This window comes from Stegodyphus dumicola, chromosome 2, assembly GCF_044657685.1.
Source record: "Stegodyphus dumicola isolate Sdum_Otavi_A_Nest chromosome 2, ASM4465768v1".
In the NCBI taxonomy this organism is placed as follows: domain Eukaryota; kingdom Metazoa; phylum Arthropoda; class Arachnida; order Araneae; family Eresidae; genus Stegodyphus; species Stegodyphus dumicola.
The window spans coordinates 290,562,463-290,578,203 of NC_140769.1; positions in this window are offsets into that span (position 1 = coordinate 290,562,463).

A 15,741-nucleotide genomic window follows, 5' to 3' on the forward strand; every position below is an offset into this window, starting at 1 on the left:
TACTGAAAAGTTCCGTTTCTAATTTCGCACGATCCCTTACAACAGGGAAGGCTTTTAGTAGGGCAGTCTTGAAATTTTCGTAAGTATAGGTGGGACTTCCTGCTTGACCCAAGAGACTTCTGCCTATACATTTGAACCAGTTAAGCGCTTGGCCCCTCAAAGCGCTGGTAGCTAAGGTAACTTTTTGAAACTCGTGCACGGGGTAGAGCATGAAGTGGTCATCCAATTTTTCCAAAAAACTGGTTACCGGTGAGTTTCCATTAAACGTTGCTTCTGGTTTCATCGAAGCGCGCATGGTCTGGACGATGTAACCGAATCCTTCCAGGGCGGCAGCTGGCATTTCTGGATTCTGAGCCGTTTCCGCAGGCAGCACAGGTTCTTCTTGAAACTCGGCCATGGTTATTCTTCTTCGTTGGGCGCCACTATCAGGGTCAATGTTCCTTCTAACCTTCTTCGGGAACATACGAGGACCTGACTCGGAACAGAGAGATTACTAAAGCTATTTTCACTAATTGTGGTAAGTAGACAGGATACACATGAAGGGTATACAAAACCCTTTATTTTTCTCTATATACAATAACTTCCGTACTTCGGAATACACTGACCCGCCACTTGGGGTCTAACGTAAAAGTATAAAAATAAAACTAAACTGTAATTTAACTTTAAACTAATAAACGTGGAACATTGGCCTTATATTAACAGGAAGGCGTATGTAGTACAGATAACTGAGAACACTACAATACGTTTAAATTTATCAAGAGGATTAAAACCTCTGGCCTGGAAGGCAAACAGCAACTGCGTAACTTCTAAGGTAAGCGGCCTGCTTTGACTCAACTGCTTCCTCTCTCTCGCTTGGCAAAAGGCCACAACTTAAATACTTGGCGTTCGCCAGACAAACTTTGCATAAAAACCTTCACGCTTATAATTCTGGCCGGAAGTAGAAAATAAGAAGTGATAGTAAAGATTTAAAATAAAATAAACGTTAGTAAAACTTAAGATCCTTACATACTTCCCGCCAGAGTTAATTAGTTTGAAACTTAGGTCTAAAACGACCTTGTTGAAAACTTTTAGCTCTAGAATCTAACGCGAGGCCAATCTTTTACAAACACACTTCGCTAGAAACTAGAAATTTAAAAGAAAGAAATTTGTTACAATAGCAGCTCCCAGGATATACAACAATCTTTTTTCATCTGTACTGCATCTAAACAGGAGCTTTTATTCAATTCTGGTTCCTTCCAGAGATGTGGAAGGAAAACTAGTTTAATGAAATGTTACACAATGAAATGGCAAGTAACATATACAATTATACTTCTCTTAACATTCTTATTTCATTCATGACTATTTTAATTATCTCTCCCCGTGCTCTCTGACATGTGTTGTAAAAGAACACCAAACACGAATGTGTTTCTGTCTACGTGTGCCACACTTCCTCCTACAATCAAAACACTAACGTGTTAAAATTCAACATAACGAGACCTCTTAACACACCCTAATTTCAACTCTAAACCCTGAGGTACTATTCTAAAAGTGGCTAACTCTAAATTGTAGCGTTAGACAGCCTAACTACGTCATTCAACCTTTAACACATATTCGCCATGATTTAGTCTTTACAGTCACACGAATAACAAATTTTTAACATTACTTTCACTTTTACCACATCACGGTATTTCTTAATATTTAAAATAACAGTTCACATTGTATATAAGAACATATCAACATGCTGTTAATTTTACACATTTGAAAACATACATTAGTAGTACCTTGTTAACTTCTATTCTTTTCAAAGCAAGTGCCAATTCTTTCTACATTGAAATAATACATTTCAAAAAGTCTTTCAGACTAAAACTTCTCTCTTGCTAGAATGTTTTAAATAAAATTTATACAATAACTTTTTACAATATTTAAGTCTTTACACAACGCTATTATACATCAACTTTAGTTTTACGCGCGAGTAATTGAAAAACATAATAAGAACATCGGTCACAACTCATTTCTCGCCCTTTTGGCGATAAAGGTAGACCTCGCATGAGGTAAAACTTCTTGAAATCTGCCACTTGCAGTAAGAATGAAAGATTAATTTAAGTTTGCAAAGTAACATAAAATTTTACTTATCTTTGTAATATTCGGACATCCTTTTCTGGGCCCAGTCTTTAAAGGTACTGGAGATAGTAGTTTGATTTATCCTCCTTCTTGTACGGGCTCGCCCCTCAGTGCTTTCCTCTGGAAGCTTCCTTTTTTCACCAGTTCGGCCACCCTTGAATACCTTCCTTTTCTCCTCTGCTTGTGGTCTTGGCCGTTAGATGGCAGCTGGTCTTGGCGGAACCGGGAAACTTCTGTCGTGTTCCTGCTTGGACCTCGTTGTTGGCCGTTCAAATTTTCCTTGTAACTTTTCCTCCGCCGCTGATGGCCCTTCCGCAGTTCGGCTACATTTACTGCGGAGAGTCCTGTCGGATGAGTCGATCTTCCGTTTTAGAGCCGGGTTATAGTTGCCGTCATTTCTCCTGGTTCTCTTCACATACGTCGTCCTTCTCCCTTCTTCATTCTGGGGGTGTTCGTGAACTCTCTTTTCTGGACGGTGGAACGGCTTCTTTTTCTTGTTACCTTTAATTTTTCCGCGGGGAAATTTTCTTTTCACTTGCTCCTGCCTCTTATTGGCTTGCCCTTGTACTTGTCGTTTTTCCACCTCTGGAGCTTGTACCTGCTGTGTCTGCCGTGCCGGATCCTGCAAAAGATCTGAAAGGATTTGCATTTTATTACGATCGAAGTAGGGCTTGATTTGATCAATGTTTGCGGAACAGGTTTCACCATTTCTGGCGTTTAACACTACAACAGCGTGAGTTATTTTTTCTATAACATATGGTCCTTCAAATCGTGGAAAAAATTTGGCAGTTTTATCTTCTGGTGCTGAAGAAAGTGAATGCTTAATATTTAAAACTTCATCCCCTACTTTATAAGTTACTCTGGTGCTGAAGAAAGTGAATGCTTAATTTTTAAAACTTCATCCCCTACTTTATAAGTTACTTCTGGTGCTGAAGAAAGTGAATGCTTAATTTTTAAAACTTCATCCCCTACTTTATAAGTTACTGCCCGTCGTTTCAAATCATAATATAGCTTCTGTTTTCTTTGTGCTACTTCCGTATTCTTTTTTGCTTCTTTTATTAGTTTTTCTATATCACCCATTTTAAATTCTGGGGCTCTTTGTTGCACATAAAATAATTTATCTAACGGTGTTATAATCTTTCTGCCTAGAAATAACTCAGCAGGAGTTCTGCCCGTTGTATCATGTTTTGCGGTCCTAAGGGCGAAAGCAAATTCATTGACATAGTTATCCCAGCTTTTATGAAAATTTTTAACATAACTACGGATAATTTTCACTATATTTCTGTTGACCCGTTCCGCTATATTTGATTGCGGCCGATACGGGACCATTTTTAAATGACGTATGCTCAGTTTTTGGCACATGTCTTCAAATATATTACTTACAAATTGAGGACCATTATCCGATATAACTTTTAGGGGCGCCCCGTATTTTAAAATATATTTATTTAAAATAGAATCAGTAACTAATTTCGCGGAGGCTCGTTTTAAGGGAACAATTTCGGTCCATTTACTAAAATGATCAACCATAACAAGGAGATAGCGACTTTTATTTAACTGACTTTTTGGGAAAGGGCCCAATAAATCGATGCCAATTATTTCGTTTGAAAATTCGGATTTAATACTATTTAGAAACCCGGCCGGGCGGAAATTAATATAATTAACTGCTTGACATATTGAGCAGGACTGGACATACGCCCTTGTTAACTTTTGCAGTTCAGGAAAGTAGACTGCCTCGCGTACGCGTTGGATAGTTTTTCGAATACCAGCATGAGAAGCTAAAGGGCTGTCATGGAGCTCCTGCAGGATATTTAATCTAGGACTAGCTGGGATAACAGGTCGAAATTCGTTGTTGGAATTCGTAGTTTTTGTATAGAATAATAGACCATCTATTAGTTCGTAATGGGCCGCCCTATTTCTTATCGCCACAATATCTTGGTGGCTAAAATTTTCAGGATCCTTCAAATACTCATAAATACTTCCAAACTCAGGATCCTTACCCAGTTCGGTTATTACAGTTTCTCGGGAATTTATTGTACATGCTGTAAGCATTGCCATCTTTACGGTATTGCCTTGTTCGTCTATTTTAATCCTTGATAGGGCATCTGCTACGATATTTTCCTTTCCAGGGGTATGCTTGATTACCAGATTATATTCTTGCAGCTTGAGTGCCCATCTTATTAACCTTGGGGATAAATTTTTCCCTGAGTACAATCTAGTTACCGCCGCATGATCAGAGTATACTGTTATCGGCGCCTTTCCAAAATAGACTCGGAACTTTTGCACTGCTAACAGAACTGCAAGTGCCTCTGTCTCGGTCGCGGAATAGTTTCTTTGTGTTTGATTTAAAGTTCGGCTAAAAAATGCCACGGGCTGCTGATTTTGCGAAAGTACCGCTCCTACCGCATAATCCGAAGCATCCGCTGAAATTTCTAAATTCTTATCCTTTTCAGGAAATTTCAACACAGGGGCTTGCGTTAATGCTTGTTTTAATTTTTCGAAAGCACTATTGGCTTCGGCCGTCCACGAGAATCTTGCCTTTTTCCTTTTTAATTTTAACAATGGCTCCGCGATAGCCGCAAAATCTTTTATAAAGGACCTATAATATGAACAAAGTCCTAGAAAAGAAGAGAGCTTCTTTGCCGTGTTTGGAGTCGGATACTTTTGTACAGCGATTATTTTTGATTCATCTGTCTCGATCCCTTTTTGAGATATTTTGTAACCTAAATATTTTAATTCAGGGGCTGCAAATTTGCACTTTTCGACATTAACTTTTAGACCGGCCTCATTTAATAAAGAAAACACCTGTCTTAAATCCTGTACATGTTGGTCGAGATTATCACTAGTAATAATGATATCGTCTAAATAGATAAATGTGGACTTTCCAAGAACAGGTCTTAACACAATGTCCATGCATCGCTGAAATGTTGCCGGGGCCCCTGAAAGGCCAAACGGCATACGCAAAAATGCATAAGTGCCAGACTTGGTTATAAAAGCAGTCTTAGGCACGTCCTCAGGCCTCACTCCTATTTGAAAATAACCAGTCGTTAAGTCTAAAGTCGTCATAAATTTGGTTGAATTTATGTTCCTTAAAATTTCTTCTATGATCGGTAACGGATATACCGGATATTTCGTTATGGAATTTAATTTACGGTAATCAATAGCGAATCTCCACCTTTTTGGATGCTCCAAAGGATAATCATTATTTTTCTTACATAAAACCACCGGGCTAGCATAACTACTTGAGATGGGCGTTATCATCTTTTTACGTAGCATATCGGTAATATGCCATTCTATAATTTTTTCCTTATTCTTATCATACCGGTATGGTTTTTGACGAACTGGCAATGCATCTCCGGTGTCAATACTATGGTTAGTTACCTGAGTAAATCCTGGAATATCACTAAATAACGAAGCAAATTCACTTACCACTTGTCGGATTTTTTCTTGCTCGTCATTAGGCAGGTGGTCAAGATTTACCATCGGCGGTTCAGCCTTTTCAGTACGAACTGGTCTCATTGTCAGCTTAAGGGACGCTTCATTAAAATCCAGTGTTGCTTGTCCGTCTGAAAGAAAATCTATCCCTAAGATTAAATGTGCTTGCAGATTCTTTACTATAAAAAACATCACCTTTATTTGTTCGTCCTTGATACGGATATACAAAGGTACTTTACCTATACACTTACATTTTTCTCCTTGCGCCGCTAACACTATCGTATTATCCGCATTATATATGCGGTATTTGCGAAAATACTTCCTAAAAAACTCTTCTGCCACACAGGAACACTGCGCGCCGGTATCCAGGAGTGCGGTGGCTGGGATATTATTCACCAAGACTTCAATCTTCGGAAGAGTCAAATTTTTCACCATTACTGTATTTAACTTGTAGGAAGAGGGGTTTTCGTGGCCTTCGGATTTCCGCACCCTCTCGTCAGCAGAATTCCGTTTTAGTTTAAATTATTTTTCCTTTCCGTGCTTTCCTTCTTTTTCCCCTGCCCTTGAGACTTTTTTCCTGGGTTGCTATTGAACTGTCGACGTTCGCCGGCTGTTTCTGAATGCTCGGGTTTCCTTGCCCACTGATTCGCTTTTTCTCCGTAGCCATGTGCTTGAGTTTGCTGTAGTCTTGGCGTACCAAATTGGTTTCGCTGTTGATACTGGCGTCTTCTTTCGACGTCCGCCGTTCTTCTACTTTCAAACTGGATTGCTAGCTCAAATAACTTTTCCAGTGTAGTTGGATTTCTTAATTCAATAAAGTCTTGCACTTGGGGCAGTAACCTCGGCAAAATCACTTGAATTATTTCAGGATCCGGACGGTTTCCATACAAGAGTTTGAAAACGTGAATTTTTCTTAAAATAAAGCTCGAGAGGTTTTCGATTCTTTGTTGATATATACTGAAAAGTTCCGTTTCTAATTTCGCACGATCCCTTACAACAGGGAAGGCTTTTAGTAGGGCAGTCTTGAAATTTTCGTAAGTATAGGTGGGACTTCCTGCTTGACCCAAGAGACTTCTGCCTATACATTTGAACCAGTTAAGCGCTTGGCCCCTCAAAGCGCTGGTAGCTAAGGTAACTTTTTGAAACTCGTGCACGGGTTAGAGCATGAAGTGGTCATCCACTTTTTCCAAAAAACTGGTTACCGGTGAGTTTCCATTAAACGTTGCTTCTGGTTTCATCGAAGCGCGCATGGTCTGGACGATGTAACCGAATCCTTCCAGGGCGGCAGCTGGCATTTCTGGATTCTGAGCCGTTTCCGCAGGCAGCACAGGTTCTTCTTGAAACTCGGCCATGGTTATTCTTCTTCGTTGGGCGCCACTATCAGGGTCAATGTTCCTTCTAACTTTCTTCGGTAACATACAAGGACCTGACTCGGAACAGAGAGCTTACTAAAGCTATTTTCACTAATTGTGGTAAGTAGACAGGATACACATGGAGGGTATACAAAACCCTTTATTTTTCTCTATATACAATAACTTCCGTACTTCGGAATACACTGACCCGCCACTTGGGGTCTAACGTAAAAGTATAAAAATAAAACTAAACTGTAATTTAACTTTAAACTAATAAACGTGGAAGATTGGCCTTATATTAACAGGAAGGCGTATGTAGTACAGATAACTGAGAACACTACAATACGTTTAAATTTATCAAGAGGATTAAAACCTCTGGCCTGGAAGGCAAACAGCAACTGCGTAACTTCTAAGGTAAGCGGCCTGCTTTGACTCAACTGCTTCCTCTCTCTCGCTTGGCAAAAGGCCACAACTTAAATACTTGGCGTTCGCCAGACAAACTTTGCATAAAAACCTTCACGCTTATAATTCTGGCCGGAAGTAGAAAATAAGAAGTGATAGTAAAGATTTAAAATAAAATAAACGTTAGTAAAACTTAAGATCCTTACATACTTCCCGCCAGAGTTAATTAGTTTGAAACTTAGGTCTAAAACGACCTTGTTGAAAACTTTTAGCTCTAGAATCCAACGCGAGGCCAATCTTTTACAAACACACTTCGCTAGAAACTAGAAATTTAAAAGAAAGAAATTTGTTACAATAGCAGCTCCCAGGATATACAACAATCTTTTTTCATCTGTACTGCATCTAAACAGGAGCTTTTATTCAATTCTGGTTCCTTCCAGAGATGTGGAAGGAAAACTAGTTTAATGAAATGTTACACAATGAAATGGCAAGTAACATATACAATTATACTTCTCTTAACATTCTTATTTCATTCATGACTATTTTAATTATCTCTCCCCGTGCTCTCTGACATGTGTTGTAAAAGAACACCAAACACGAATGTGTTTCTGTCTACGTGTGCCACACTTCCTCCTACAATCAAAACACTAACGTGTTAAAATTCAACATAACGAGACCTCTTAACACACCCTAATTTCAACTCTAAACCCTGAGGTACTATTCTAAAAGTGGCTAACTCTAAATTGTAGCGTTAGAGAGCCTAAGTACGTCATTCAACCTTTAACACATATTCGCCATGATTTAGTCTTTACAGTCACACGAATAACAAATTTTTAACATTACTTTCACTTTTACCATATCACGGTATTTCTTAATATTTAAAATAACAGTTCACATTGTATATAAGAACATATCAACATGCTGTTAATTTTACACATTTGAAAACATACATTAGTAGTACCTTGTTAACATCTATTCTTTTCAAAGCAAGTGCCAATTCTTTCTACATTGAAATAATACATTTCAAAAAGTCTTTCAGACTAAAACTTCTCTCTTGCTAGAATGTTTTAAATAAAATTTATACAATAACTTTTTACAATATTTAAGTCTTTACACAACGCTATTATACATCAACTTTAGTTTTACGCGCGAGTAATTGAAAAACATAATAAGAACATCGGTCACAACTCATTTCTCGCCCTTTTGGCGATAAAGTTAGACCTCGCATGAGGTAAAACTTCTTGAAATCTGCCACTTGCAGTAAGAATGAAAGATTAATTTAAGTTTGCAAAGTAACATAAAATTTTACTTATCTTTGTAATATTCGGACATCCTTTTCTGGGCCCAGTCTTTAAAGGTACTGGAGATAGTAGTTTGATTTATCCTCCTTCTTGTACGGGCTCGCCCCTCAGTGCTTTCCTCTGGAAGCTTCCTTTTTTCACCAGTTCGGCCACCCTTGAATACCTTCCTTTTCTCCTCTGCTTGTGGTCTTGGCCGTTTGACGGCAGCTGGTCTTGGCGGAACCGGGAAACTTCTGTCGTGTTCCTGCTTGGACCTCGTTGTTGGCCGTTCAAATTTTCCTTGTAACTTTTCCTCCGCCGCTGATGGCCCTTCCGCAGTTCGGCTACATTTACTGCGGAGAGTCCTGTCGGATGAGTCGATCTTCCGTTTTAGAGCCGGGTTATAGTTGCCGTCATTTCTCCTGGTTCTCTTCACATACGTCGTCATTCTCCCTTCTTCATTCTGGGGGTGTTTGTGAACTCTCTTTTCTGGACGGTGGAACGGCTTCTTTTTCTTGTTACCTTTAATTTTTCCGCGGGGAAATTTTCTTTTCACTTGCTCCTGCCTCTTATTGGCTTGCCCTTGTACTTGTCGTTTTTCCACCTCTGGAGCTTGTACCTGCGGTGTCTGCCGTGCCGGATCCTGCAAAAGATCTGAAAGGATTTGCATTTTATTACGATCGAAGTAGGGCTTGATTTGATCAATGTTTGCGGAACAGGTTTCACCATTTCTGGCTTTTAACACTACAACAGCGTGAGTTATTTTTTCTATAACATATGGTCCTTCAAATCGTGGAAAAAATTTGGCAGTTTTATCTTCTGGTGCTGAAGAAAGTGAATGCTTAATTTTTAAAACTTCATCCCCTACTTTATAAGTTACTCCCCGTCGTTTCAAATCATAATATAGCTTCTGTTTTCTTTGTGCTACTTCCGTATTCTTTTTTGCTTCTTTTATTAGTTTTTCTATATCACCCATTTTAAATTCTGGGGCTCTTTGTTGCACATAAAATAATTTATCTAACGGTGTTATAATCTTTCTGCCTAGAAATAACTCAGCAGGAGTTTTGCCCGTTGTATCATGTTTTGCGGTCCTAAGGGCGAAAGCAAATTCATTGACATAGTTATCCCAGCTTTTATGAAAAGTTTTAACATAACTACGGATAATTTTCACTATATTTCTGTTGACACGTTCTGCTATATTTGATTGCGGCCGATACGGGACCATTTTTAAATGACGTATGCCCAGTTTTTGGCACATGTCTTCAAATATATTACTTACAAATTGAGGACCATTATCCGATATAACTTTTAGGGGCGCCCCGTATTTTAAAATATATTTATTTAAAATAGAATCAGTAACTAATTTCGCGGAGGCTCGTTTTAAGGGAACAATTTCGGTCCATTTACTAAAATGATCAACCATAACAAGGAGATAGCGACTTTTATTTAACTGACTTTTTGGGAAAGGGCCCAATAAATCGATGCCAATTATTTCGTTTGAAAATTCGGATTTAATACTATTTAGAAACCCGGCCGGGCGGAAATTAATATAATTAACTGCTTGACATGTTGGGCAGGACTGGACATACGCCCTTGTTAACTTTTGCAGTTCAGGAAAGTAGACTGCCTCGCGTACGCGTTGGATAGTTTTTCGAATACCAGCATGAGAAGCTAAAGGGCTGTCATGGAGCTCCTGCAGGATATTTAATCTAGGACTAGCTGGGATAACAGGTCGAAATTCGTTGTTGGAATTCGTAGTTTTTGTATAGAATAATAGACCATCTATTAGTTCGTAATGGGCCGCCCTATTTCTTATCGCCACAATACCTTGGTGGCTAAAATTTTCAGGATCCTTCAAATACTCATAAATACTTCCAAACTCAGGATCCTTACCCAGTTCGGTTATTACAGTTTCTCGGGAATTTATTGTACATGCTGTAAGCATTGCCATCTTTACGGTGTTGCCTTGTTCGTCTATTTTAATCCTTGATAGGGCATCTGCTACGATATTTTCCTTTCCAGGGGTATGCTTGATTACCAGATTATATTCTTGCAGCTTGAGTGCCCATCTTATTAACCTTGGGGATAAATTTTTCCCTGAGTACAATCTAGTTACCGCCGCATGATCAGAGTATACTGTTATCGGCGCCTTTCCAAAATAGACTCGGAACTTTTGCACTGCTAACAGAACTGCAAGTGCCTCTGTCTCGGTCGCGGAATAGTTTCTTTGTGTTTGATTTAAAGTTCGGCTAAAAAATGCCACGGGCTGCTGATTTTGCGAAAGTACCGCTCCTACCGCATAATCCGAAGCATCCGCTGAAATTTCTAAATTCTCATCCTTTTCAGGAAATTTCAACACAGGGGCTTGCGTTAATGCTTGTTTTAATTTTTCGAAAGCAGTATTGGCTTCGGCCGTCCACGAGAATCTTGCCTTTTTCCTTTTTAATTTTAACAATGGCTCCGCGATAGCCGCAAAATCTTTTATAAAGGACCTATAATATGAACAAAGTCCTAGAAAAGAAGAGAGCTTCTTTGCCGTGTTTGGAGTCGGATAATTTTGTACAGCGATTATTTTTGATTCATCTGTCTCGATCCCTTTTTGAGATATTTTGTAACCTAAATATTTTAATTCAGGGGCTGCAAATTTGCACTTTTCGACATTAACTTTTAGACCGGCCTCATTTAATAAAGAAAACACCTGTCTTAAATCCTGTACATGTTGGTCGAGATTATCACTAGTAATAATGATATCGTCTAAATAGATAAATGTGGACTTTCCAAGAACAGGTCTTAACACAATGTCCATGCATCGCTGAAATGTTGCCGGGGCCCCTGATAGGCCAAACGGCATACGCAAAAATGCATAAGTGCCAGACTTGGTTATAAAAGCAGTCTTAGGCACGTCCTCATGCCTCACCCCTATTTGAAAATAACCAGTCGTTAAGTCTAAAGTCGTCATAAATTTGGTTGATTTTATGTTCCTTAAAAGTTCTTCTATGATCGGTAACGGATATACCGGATATTTCGTTATGGAATTTAATTTACGGTAATCAATAGCGAATCTCCACCTTTTTGGATGCTCCAAAGGATAATCATTATTTTTCTTACATAAAACCACCGGGCTAGCATAACTACTTGAGATGGGCGTTATGATCTTTTTACGTAGCATATCGGTAATATGCCATTCTATAATTTTTTCCTTATTCTTATCATACCGGTATGGTTTTTGACGAACTGGCAATGCATCTCCGGTGTCAGTACTATGGTTAGTAACCTGAGTAAATCCTGGAATATCACTAAATAACGAAGCAAATTCACTTACCACTTGTCGGATTTTTTCTTGCTCGTCATTAGGCAGGTGGTCAAGATTTACCATCGGCGGTTCAGCCTTTTCAGTACGAACTGGTCTCATTGTCAGCTTAAGGGACGCTTCATTAAAATCCAGTGTTGCTTCTCCGTCTGAAAGAAAATCTATTCCTAAGATTAAATGTGCTTGCAGATTCTTTACTATAAAAAACATCACCTTTATTTGTTCGTCCTTGATACGGATATACAAAGGTACTTTACCTATACACTTACATTTTTCTCCTTGCGCCGCTAACACTGTCGTATTATCCGCATTATATATGCGGTATTTGCGAAAATACTTCCTAAAAAACTCTTCTGCCACACAGGAACACTGCGTGCCGGTATCCAGGAGTGCGGTGGCTGGGATATTATTCACCAAGACTTCAATCTTCGGAAGAGTCAAATTTTTCACCATTACTGTATTTAACTTGTAGGAAGAGGGGTTTTCGTGGCCTTCGGATTTCCGCACCCTCTCGTCAGCAGAAATCCGTTTTAGTTTAAATTATTTTTCCTTTCCGTGCTTTCCTTCTTTTTCCCCTGGCCTTGAGACTTTTTTCCTGGGTTGCTATTGAACTGTCGACGTTCGCCGGCTGTTTTTGAATGCTCGGGTTTCCTTGCCCACTGATTCGCTTTTTCTCCGTAGCCATGTGCTTGAGTTTGCTGTAGTCTTGGCGTACCAAATTGGTTTCGCTGTTGATACTGGCGTCTTCTTTCGACGTCCGCCGTTCTTCTACTTTCAAACTGGATTGCTAGCTCAAATAACTTTTCCAGTGTAGTTGGATTTCTTAATTCAATAAAGTCTTGCACTTGGGGCAGTAACCTCGGCAAAATCACTTGAATTATTTCAGGATCCGGACGGTTTCCATACAAGAGTTTGAAAACGTGAATTTTTCTTAAAATAAAGCTCGAGAGGTTTTCGATTCTTTGTTGATATATACTGAAAAGTTCAGTTTCTAATTTCGCACGATCCCTTACAACAGGGAAGGCTTTTAGTAGGGCAGTCTTGAAATTTTCGTAAGTATAGGTGGGACTTCCTGCTTGACCCAAGAGACTTCTGCCTATACATTTGAACCAGTTAAGCGCTTGGACCCTCAAAGCGCTGGTAGCTAAGGTAACTTTTTGAAACTCGTGCACGGGGTAGAGCATGAAGTGGTCATCCAATTTTTCCAAAAAACTGGTTACCGGTGAGTTTCCATTAAACGTTGCTTCTGGTTTCATCGAAGCGCGCATGGTCTGGACGATGTAACCGAATCCTTCCAGGGCGGCAGCTGGCATTTCTGGATTCTGAGCCGTTTCCGCAGGCAGCACAGGTTCTTCTTGAAACTCGGCCATGGTTATTCTTCTTCGTTGGGCGCCACTATCAGGGTCAATGTTCCTTCTAACCTTCTTCGGTAACATACAAGGACCTGACTCGGAACAGAGAGCTTACTAAAGCTGTTTTCACTAATTGTGGTAAGTAGACAGGATACACATGAAGGGTATACAAAACCCTTTATTTTTCTCTATATACAATAACTTCCGTACTTCGGAATACACTGACCCGCCACTTGGGGTCTAACGTAAAAGTATAAAAATAAAACTAAACTCTAATTTAACTTTAAACTAATAAACGTGGAAGATTGGCCTTATATTAACAGGAAGGCGTATGTAGTACAGATAACTGAGAACACTACAATACGTTTAAATTTATCAAGAGGATTAAAACCTCTGGCCTGGAAGGCAAACAGCAACTGCGTAACTTCTAAGGTAAGCGGCCTGCTTTGACTCAACTGCTTCCTCTCTCTCGCTTGGCAAAAGGCCACAACTTAAATACTTGGCGTTCGCCAGACAAACTTTGCATAAAAACCTTCACGCTTATAATTCTGGCCGGAAGTAGAAAATAAGAAGTGATAGTAAAGATTTAAAATAAAATAAACGTTAGTAAATCTTAACATCCTTACATACTTCCCGCCAGAGTTAATTAGTTTGAAACTTAGGTCTAAAACGACCTTGTTGAAAACTTTTAGCTCTAGAATCTAACGCGAGGCAAATCTTTTACAAACACACATCGCTAGAAACTAGAAATTTAAAAGAAAGAAATTTGTTACAATAGCAGCTCCCAGGATATACAACAATCTTTTTTCATCTGTACTGCATCTAAACAGGAGCTTTTATTCAATTCTGGTTCCTTCCAGAGATGTGGAAGGAAAACTAGTTTAATGAAATGTTACACAATGAAATGGCAAGTAACATATACAATTATACTTCTCTTAACATTCTTATTTCATTCATGACTATTTTAATTATCTCTCCCCGTGCTCTCTGACATGTGTTGTAAAAGAACACCAAACACGAATGTGTTTCTGTCTACGTGTGCCACACTTCCTCCTACAATCAAAACACTAACGTGTTAAAATTCGACATAACGAGACCTCTTAACACCCCCTAATTTCAACTCTAAACCCTGAGGTACTATTCTAAAAGTGGCTAACACTAAAGTGTAGCGTCAGAGAGCCTAACTACATCATTCAACCTTTAACACATATTCGCCATGATTTAGTCTTTACAGTCACACGAATAACAAATTTTTAACATTACTTTCACTTTTACCATATCACGGTATTTCTTAACATTTAAAATAACAGTTCACATTGCATATAAGAACATATCAACATGCTGTTACTTTTACACATTTGAAAACATACATTAGTAGTACCTTGTTAACTTCTATTCTTTTCAAAGCAAGTGCCAATTATTTCTACATTGAAATAATACATTTCAAAAAGTCTTTCAGACTAAAACTTCTCTCTTGCTAGAATGTTTTAAATAAAATTTATACAATAACTTTTTACAATATTTAAGTCTTTACACAACGCTATTATACATCAACTTTAGTTTTACGCGCGAGTAATTGAAAAACATAATAAGAAAATCGGTCACAACTCATTTCTCGCCCTTTTGGCGATAAAGGTAGACCTCGCATGAGGTAAAACTTCTTGAAATCTGCCACTTGCAGTAAGAATGAAAGATTAATTTAAGTTTGCAAAGTAACATAAAATTTTACTTATCTTTGTAATATTCGGACATCCTTTTCTGGGCCCAGTCTTTAAAGGTACTGGAGATAGTAGTTTGATTTATCCTCCTTCTTGTACGGGCTGGCCCCTCAGTGCTTTCCTCTGGAAGCTTCCTTTTTTCACCAGTTCGGCCACCCTTGAATACCTTCCTTTTCTCCTCTGCTTGTGGTCTTGGCCGTTTGTCTTCGCGGAACCGGGAAACTTCTGTCGTGTTCCTGCTTGGACCTCGTTGTTGGTCGTTCAAATTTTCCTTGTAACTTTTCCTCCGCCGCTGATGGCCCTTCCGCAGTTCGGCTACATTTACTGCGGAGAGTCCTGTCGGATGAGTCGATCTTCCGTTTTAGAGCCGGGATATAGTTGCCGTCATTTCTCCTGGTTCTCTTCACATACGTCGTCCTTCTCTCTTGTTCATTCTGGGGGTGTTCGTGAACTCTCTTTTCTGGACGGTGGAACGGCTTCTTTTTCTTGTTACCTTTAATTTTTCCGCGGGGAAATTTTCTTTTCATTTGCTCCTGGCTCTTATTGGCTTGCCCTTGTACTTGTCGTTTTTCCACCTCTGGAGCTTGTACCTGCGGTGTCTGCCGTGCCGGATCCTGCAAAAGATCTGAAAAGATTTGCATTTTATTACGATCGAAGTAGGGCTTGATTTGATCAATGTTTGCGGAACAGGTTTCACCATTTCTGGCTTTTAACACTACAACAGCGTGAGTTATTTTTCCTATAACATATGGTCCTTCAAATCGTGGAAAAAATTTGGCAGTTTTATCTTCTCGT